Genomic DNA, 9410 nt, shown 5'->3' on the forward strand with positions numbered 1-9410 from the left:
AGCAACGCGCTAAGCAATAATGCTTAGTGGTGCAATAATATAATAAAAGAAAATAGCAAGAAATTAAATGTGTAGTGAATGTATATGTTTCATTTGCTTGGTATTTGTATATTATTTACTTTGTCCACTTTTATTCATTTGATTGCCCCAAGTAACCTACACTAGACGATCAATGGCTGACAATGGGTAACCGCAAGGTATCTAGTATCATGGGCGTCACACCATCGGTCACATATGCATCTCCCTGTGCAGGCAAATGTAACACCGCCAAGTCAGAATAACCTCGCACAAGGCCAAATCTCAATGCAAAGTCGAATGGCTAAAAGCCATGAAATCACGTAATGGCATATTGCCATATGCGATCTTGCTAATCGAACCCTATTGGCATGCCAAACTATCCAAACTAATCATGTTAGGTATACTAGGGCATTTGAAACTTTTAAATTCTTCAATTTGTGCATTTCAAGTTTTGGTGTCACTATTCACCTCTTTGGTTAACAAAAATGTTGACTTTTGGATAGAAAATATGTACATTGACTTTGGCACTCCCAACATACCACATTTTACATTTAAAACTTGTTAGAATTGGTCACCATTACCATTTCTAACTTAAAACCAAGAGGGCAGAAAATTTCAGTTTTTCAGACCCAAATTCACTGTTCCATTGGACACTGTTGCAGTGAGAATTTGAAGAAATGGCAAACATGAAAGTTGTTCCTTATTTTGTCTAGTTGAATTTATTTTTTTGAATCACTCCATTTGGAGTTTTGTAGCTCCAGATATGGTCCAAAAACCACAGCTGGCCGGATTTGCATTCTGCAGAAATTACCATATCTACAGTAACATGAACAGTGACTGCCACTGCCATTTGGGTTAGGTTCTGGCCATAATTTGGGGTAGGTTTCTTCATGAAAGTTGTTTGTCTATGTCTTAACTTATTGCTGTAAACATTTCAGGTCAATTGACCAAATCTACAGTGAGTTATGGCCAAATGAACAGTTACTGTTCATTTGGTCAATTCTGCAGGGGCTGTTGCAGAGTGTCCGGATTGGGGCCAAGTTTTGGTCCTCTTGATTTGGTCTTTTGGGCATGGTTTCTTCAGCAAAAATGTGCCATTATAAGCCTAGTTTCATGTCCAATTGGCCAAACACCAATTGGACCAACACAGCCCAAGTTATGGCAGTGCAATTGGACTGAATTTTCAGTCCCTATTACTGCTGTCCCTAGGCAGCATAGTCACTCTCTTTGCCAAGCTATTGTTCAGTCCAAATTATGGTTAAATTTCCTAAAATGGTCACTAATTGACCATTAGAATGTCCTTTAACAATTTCATAAGCCAAGTCCACATTTTCCTCCTCAAAACCCTAGTTTCCATTCCAATTTTCCCATACACCTTGGTTAAGCACACTAAATCATTATCTATGTAGATATATAGCTTAAACATAATCTCCCATTCATTCTAAGTCCATTAAAACCATCAAGCCACTCCATTATTGTTCCCTCATTAGGGCTGCCGAAATTCAAGGCATGCATAGACATAAATTTCATTCATTTAAGTTACAAATTCTTGCTCACTTTAAAGCTTTAACATGGAATAAAGGAGATTTAAGTATATATATGCACTAACCTTGAATAGGGCAGATTTTTCCCCACTTAAAACTTCACTTTCCTTCACTTTCTAGGCTGCCAAACACTTCCCCAAGAGGTGTGATTAAGTTTTAATGAAGGGGTTTAGGGTTTAGTGGTGGAAACAAAGGAGAAAGGGAGCTTGGGAAGTGAGGTTTAATGGAGGTTGAGAGAGAGAGAGATTTCGGCTGGAATTGGAGAAGAAGAAGACAGCTGAAATTTAATTATTTTGGTCTTCATTTTGTCTCTTTTAAGTATTTAAGAAAGTTTATTAGCTTGTGATTGGTTGGTGAGTTTTAAATGACATCACAATGATGTCACAAATAAGCTTTTCTTTGATTTTTCTTTTCTTTTCATCACTACTCAATTTCAATTTAATTTCTAGTAATGTTTATTCATATTTTATGTCATATTAATTATTTACTCAACTGGACAAGTCGGCCAAAAATCACCTCTGAAGGCGAAATGACCAAAATGCCCTCCGTTTAGCTTAACGGGTCAAAATTGTCTGTACCGATTGAAAAAATTTTTCTAGGTATTTTCTTGGCATTCTAATGCCATGAGAACCTCAATAACCCTTCTCTGGAGTCCCAAAAATTATTTTCTAATTTTTCCCTCGGGTCTAGGGCTCCTCGTTGCGAGAACCGCAACTTCCCTCTGGTTTACCCCTCGCTAGGGCACCGGCTCGTTTAACTTGGTTGTATTTTATTTTTAAAATTTTTACTAAATTTTTCTTATTAATATTTGAGTTAATTATGATTCTCGACTTTAATTTAAATACTTTTCCGGACGTTCTAGCTGTCCGGACCGACACCGGTCACCGGAACAGTAGAATGTACAGAGTTGTTACCGGGAGGGTGTTACAAGAACAATGGTTGAAGAGAATGGATAGAGTGTTCAAGAAACTAAACTATACAGAGGAGCTCAGATTTGAGTATTCAGTGTCACTACTATAGGGGGATGCATATGACTGGTGGAAAACCATTCCTCATAGTTTGGTGGAACCTCCAGTACTAACCTGGGATGACTTTTTTCAAGAGTTCAGACAAAAATATGTTCCAGATGCCTATGTGGACCAGAAGTTACAGGAGTTATTAAGTTTGAGACAGGGAGGTAGATCAGTGGCAGAATATGAAAGGGAGTTTTCTCGCCTGAGCTACTATGCAGGAAGTCTCCTTTCTACCACCAAAGAAAGTTGTAAGAGGTTTGAAACCGGCTTGAAGCCTAGTCTCATACTATAAGTGGTCATATTCAAACATAATAACTTCTCGGAGCTCATTTCTTAAGCACTTGAATTAGAAAGAATTAAGTCAGAAGCGGCCCCAGAGAAAAAGAAATCAGAGAAGACAGAAAAAGAGAAAGAGGGGAAGTCAATAGATCAGAGTTTCAGTGGTCCTCCTGGAAAGAGAAAGAACTTTGGGGGACAAAGCAGGGGTGGTAAAAAGTCTAGTAGGGGAAGATTTTCGGGACAGAGACCTCCTCCATCTGGTCAGCAGACTACCAGAAGTTCCTACCCTCCCCATCAATGTGAAACTTATGGAAGAAATCACAGTGGGGTATGCTATAAGGCCACAGGAGCCTGTTATAACTGCAGAGGCACAAGACACTTTACTAAAGACTGCACCAGTGCCCATAGAGTTGGACCACCTCCTACTACTACAGAAGGGTCAGTTCAGAATCCTGTCACCAAAGGTTCACAACCACCTAGCAGAGGTAGAGGCAGGGGTAGAGGTAGTCCATCAGGCAGCCAAGGCACAGTGAATCAGTCAGAGCAAGGTAGTGCTTCAGTCAGAGTCTATGCAATGAGACAGATAGAAGAGGCTGAGACATCTGATATTGTGGCTGGTACCTTCTCAACTTTTAATCAAGATGTGTTTGTATTATTTGATCCGGGTTCTACCCACTCCTATATGAGTGCTAACATCATTGATTGCATTGCTGTTCCATGTACAAAAATGAACTTTGAGGTGCTAGTAACAAGTCCGCTAGGACAAGAGGTCAGGGTCAATAGAATGTATAGGGATTATCCTTTAGTGATCCAAGGACATATTTTTCTGTCTGATCTCATTGAAATGCCCTTCAGAGATTATGATATCATCTTGGGCATGGATTGGTTAGCCAGGCATCACGCCATGATTGATTATAGACTGAAGATAGTCACTTTTAGTCTCCCTCAGTATAGTGATGTGGTAATACACAGGGAAAGGCAACTATTGCCATCAAACATTATTTCAGCTGCACTAGCCAGAAAAATGATCAGAAAGGGGTGTGAAGCATACTTGGCACATGTGGTAGACACCCAAGTAGGGAGTCCAGCATTGAGGGACATCCCTACAATATATGACTTTCTAGATGTGTTTCCTAATGAATTTCCAGGATTACCTTCGGAAAGAGAACTATAGTTTGAGATTGATGTTATGCCTGATGTGGATCCAATCTCCATAACACCATATAAAATGACACCAGGAGAATTGAAGGAGTTGAAAGTATAATTGCAAGAACTACTTGAAAACGGCTTCATACGCCCTAGTGTGCCACCTTGGGGAGCACCAGTATTATTTGTTAAGAAGAAAGATGGCACTCTTTGCTTATGTATTGACTACTGGCAGTTGAATAAGGTGACAATAAAGAACAGATAATCATTGCCTCACATTGATGATCTGTTTGATCAGTTGAAAGGTGCAGCTATGCTCTCCAAAATTGATTTGCGATCTAGTTATTATCAGTTGAAAGTGCAAGAGCAGGTTATTCCAAAAACTGTTTCAGAACTCAATATGGCCACTGTGAGTTTCTGGTAATGCCAATCGGGTTAACTAATGCTCCAGCTGCTTTTATGGATCTGATGAACACTATCTTCAGACCATACCTCAACCAATTTGTAGTCGTGTTTATTGATGATATTTTGATATATTCGAGGAATGCAGAGGAGCATGATAGACATCTGTGGATTGTACTACAGACTTTAATGGAGAAATAGCTATACGCCAAATTGTTGAAATGTGAATTTTGGCTGAAAGAAATCTCTTTCTTGGAACATGTTGTGTCAGCTAAAGGGATTGAGGTAGATTCCAGCAAGGTAGAAGCTATCCTTAATTGGAAGCCACCCAGGAATATCACTGAAATTTGTAGTTTTTTGGGTTTAGTTAGATAATACCACCGTTTTGTGAAAGGTTTTTCTATGTTAGCTTCTCCGCTGACCAAGCTGCTTCAGAAAGATGTGAAATTTCAGTGGATGGATAAATGCCAGCAAAGTTTTGATGAGTTGAAGAGGTGTTTGACTGAGGCTCTAGTCCTTACTTTACCTACCCCGGGTAAAGAATACATAGTTTATAGTGATGCTTCTCACAATGGGTTAGGCTGTGTACTAATGCAAGATCAGAATGTTATTGCTTATGCATCACGCTAGCAGTTATTGTTTTTGCTCTAAAGATCTGGAGACACTACTTGTATGGGGACTATATTTACACAGATCAAAAGAGCTTGAAGTGTTTGGTCACTCAGAAAGAATTGAACTTGAGATAGAGGAGATGGTTAGAACTGATTAAAGACTATGATTGCTGACTATCACCCAGGGAAAGCAAATGTGGTGGCTGACACCTTAAGTTTCAAGACTATGGCAAGTCTCAAAGTTTCTCCTTTGTCCATGGTACATGAGTTAAAAGCACAACATGCCAATTTGGAGATTGATGATGAGAGACAGATGAAGGAACGGAAGCGTGAAAAACACAAGATTATACCATTGAATTCAAAATTTTTCACCTAGGGTCACATGCACCATGCAAGATTTATTTTTATCTATTTGATTTCAATGATAAAAAACATATTAAAACTCTTTTAATATGTTTTTGGATCTGTATTTTCCATTTAAGATTTTAAAATTAATCAGATTAATTTTAGAACCCTAGATTAAATCAAGAACGATTACACTAACCTCTTGATGTGCTGCAGCGTGTCTGCGCCTTTGAGATTCGTCTTCAGGACACCAGATGTTGTCCCTCTAGCTTGTCCACACCAAGAACACCTATGGCAGCCCTTGAACAGCCTCTAAAGCTTTTTCTATTAATTAGAAATTCAAGTTCTGCCTTTTAAGAGATTAGAGATGTAAACAGGACACTAGAAACAATTTCTAGTGTTCTTAATTCAAGAGATTGATGGCTAATCTCTTTGAATTGATGAGAGATGAAGAGAAATAGCTGGAGAGGCTCAAAGTGGCGTGACAAATGAGAGGAGAGGCTGCTGGTTATTTTTTCTTTTCATAACCACACTTAAATAGCTAGTTTAACACATTAAACCCTTGCCACATGTCACACTTTGATTAGCTCTAGGTTTAAGTGACCCAATCACATTGTGCCAAGTGTCAAACCTATATTTAATCTTGATTTTAATCATCTTACATGATTAAAAAAACATTTGGCAAGCTTATGTGTTATGCCATGTGTCACCATCTCATGGTGCCACGTGTCACACTATGAAATGACTAAAATGCCCCTGTGTCTTTATTTTGAGTTCTTAAACCAAAATAATTATTTTCTTCTTCTAATTAATTTATATCAAATATAAATTAATTAATTAATCTCTATTAATTAATTTCTCATCAATTAAATTCATATTTAAACACTTTAAATATAAATTTAATTTATACTACACATCCAAGAATCTAGATTTGGTTTCAAGTCATGCTAGGGACTTTGCAATTTAATTGCAAACCAAATCTATTTAATTAATCAATTAAACTCTTTAATTAATTAATTAAATCATATTTAAATAGGTGATAACTTGTGTATGTGTGTGACTTACTAGGCTCATCACTAATTGGCAATGAGACATGATATCAACTCTTAATATCATCAGAACTCTTTCTTACCATAAATGATTTCTCTAAATCATTTTATGCACCTCATAGACCATGGTTAACACCTAGCATAGGATGCCATGGCCACCCAATTAGTAATAAGGTTTACCTTAAATGAACCTATAATCATATGTTACCATGCACTAGAATCTCTCTGTTACAAAATCCCAACTCAAGCTGGAGTCATGGTTTATGTCAAACTCCATTTGCTATGAATATTATGTTCTCTTTTAATTCCAGTTCTTGATTAAAAGATTTTTCTCATCGTAAACTCTTTCTGAATAAATCTATCTGTCTCCGCCAGAACTTGAAACATCAAGAACAATTAAATGAACATAGGATTTTATCTCTATTTACTTAGAGGAACAGATTCCATCTTGATCAACACCTACCTCCATATATAACTAGTAGGAGCCAACACATGCCCATATACCCATACACAAGACAAGTATGAAAGCAGATCAAACTCAAACTACCTATATACAAGATAATCATGCTATCTCGTGTCTAAAGATTATATGCATCGATATGATTTATGACAAAACATTGACAAGAGTAAACTCCATGTGCTTGTCATAAGTGTCACCGTTCGCCTACTTATCATGTATAAGTGCCTATCATGTTTGTTATATGGCATGAGACTCACCATTCCATCTTATTTATATCTCATATAAATAACTTGGGAACAAACATGAATACAATCTTTCTGGATAAGTCATGTCCTTATTATGAAGTATCCTTAATTGTGAACCTATTTATAATACTTTGTGCTAGAAATATTGTCACTCATATTCTTAACAACTTAAGAATAATATTTCTAACAAAATATCAATGGACCTTTTCTATTACACATAAATATATTATGTAAACGGAAAAGTGAAAATGCCTTTTTTTAATAAAATATGTATAAGATACATACTAAAGGATATGCTCTAGGGCATACTACTAACAATCTCCCACTAGCACTAGAGCCATTCATTACAATACCTTAGACCCATCTTCTCAAGATGTCAGTCTAACTGAGCTTGTGACAAAGGCTTAGTGAATGGATCAGCTGAATTTTTCAGCTGATGTTATTTTTCTGCATGACTATATCGCCTTGCCCAACTATTTCTCTGATAATGTGGTAGCGCCTTTCTATGTGTTTGGATTTCTGGTGAGACCTTGGTTCCTTAGCCTGTATGACTGCTCCATTATTGTCACAGTGTAATGGAACTGCTGACTCAATGGAAGGAACTACTGTAAGTTCTGTCACGAACTTCTTTATCCAAACAGCCTTTGCAAGATCTCGATGCACCATATACTCGACCTCGATGAGTGGAATCTGCAATGCGTGCTCGCTTGGAACTCTTCCAACTGACTGCACCTCCATTACAAATGAACACATATCCAGAGGTAGACTTTCTATCATCGATATCTGATTGGAAATCAGAATCAGTATAACCATCCAATTGCAAGTCTCCACCTCCATAAATCAAGAATAAATCCTTAGTTCTTCTCAAAGTACTTAGAAATATTCTTGACAGCTATCCAGTGTTCCAAACCTGGATTGGATTGATACCGCTAGTCAAACTAATAAAGATATGCAATATCCGGCCTAGTACACAACATTGCATACATTAAACTTCCAATAGCCGAAGCATATGGAATCCTGGCCATCTTATCTCTTTCTTCAGGTGTCTTTGGAGACATCTCTTTAGAAAGATGGATACCATGTCTCACTGGTAACAATCCTCTCTTGGAATCAAGCATGTTAAACCTCTTTAACACCTTTTCCAAGTATAGACTTTGGGATAAACCAATTATTCTTTTCCCTCTATCTCTATAGATGCGAATCCCAAGAATATAGGTTGCCTCCCCTAAGTCTTTCATGGAAAATGTATTTGACAACCATACCTTTATAGTCGTCAACATACCTGTGTCATTACCCATCAACAGTATGTCATCCACATATAAGACAAGGAAAGTGATAGCACTGTCACTAACCTTCTTATATACACATGGCTCATCCTCATTTTTGATAAAACCAAAGGATTTAATGGCTTCATCAAAACAAATGTTCCAACTCCTCGAAGCTTGTTTCAACCCATAAATAGATCGCTTTAGCTTGCATACCTTGGAACCATCTTGGGATTCAAATCCCTTAGGTTGTTCCATGAAAATGTTTTCTTCAATGTATCCATTGAGAAAAGCTGTTTTGACATCCATATGCCAAATCTCATAATCATAGTACGCAGCTATTGCTAATAAAATCCTAATTGATTTAAGCATGGCAACAAAGTAGAAAGTCTCCTCATAGTCGATTCCTTGCCTTTGGCGAAACCCTTTCGCTACTAGCCTTGCCTTATAGGTCTCTACCTTTCCATCAGAACCAATTTTCTTCTTGAAAACCCATTTGTTCCCTATAGGTACAATACCTTCACGTGGGTCAACAAGATCCCAAACTTGATTCTTATACATGGAATCAATCTCGGATTTTATAGCATCAATCCATTTTGAAGAGTCTATATCTGATATAGCTTCTTCATAGGTAAGTGGATCATCTCCATGATCTACTTCTTCATGAGTAGACAACTCTTGTTCTTCTTCATGAAGAAAACCATATCTCACCGTGGGTGAGATACCTCAGTTGTTCTACGAGGAACAAATTGTAGATGTTTCATCAATGGGTATAGGTTGACTAGATGGATCTATATCCATCCGACCGCTGGTTGGTCGAATTCTCCAATTCCAACTCTATTTGCCTTCCTTTGCCTCCTTCTTGAACAAACTGTTGTTCAAGAAATGTGGCATCTCTACTTATCACAACCTTTTGTGAAGTAGGCAAATAAAAATAATATCCAAAACTATCTTTTGGATATCCAAAAAATCGACCTCTTTCTGATCTGGTCTCCAATTTATCGCCTTCGCCTTTTGATATAAGCTGGACAAC

Source organism: Hevea brasiliensis, chromosome 17 (genome assembly GCF_030052815.1).
Source record: "Hevea brasiliensis isolate MT/VB/25A 57/8 chromosome 17, ASM3005281v1, whole genome shotgun sequence".
In the NCBI taxonomy this organism is placed as follows: domain Eukaryota; kingdom Viridiplantae; phylum Streptophyta; class Magnoliopsida; order Malpighiales; family Euphorbiaceae; genus Hevea; species Hevea brasiliensis.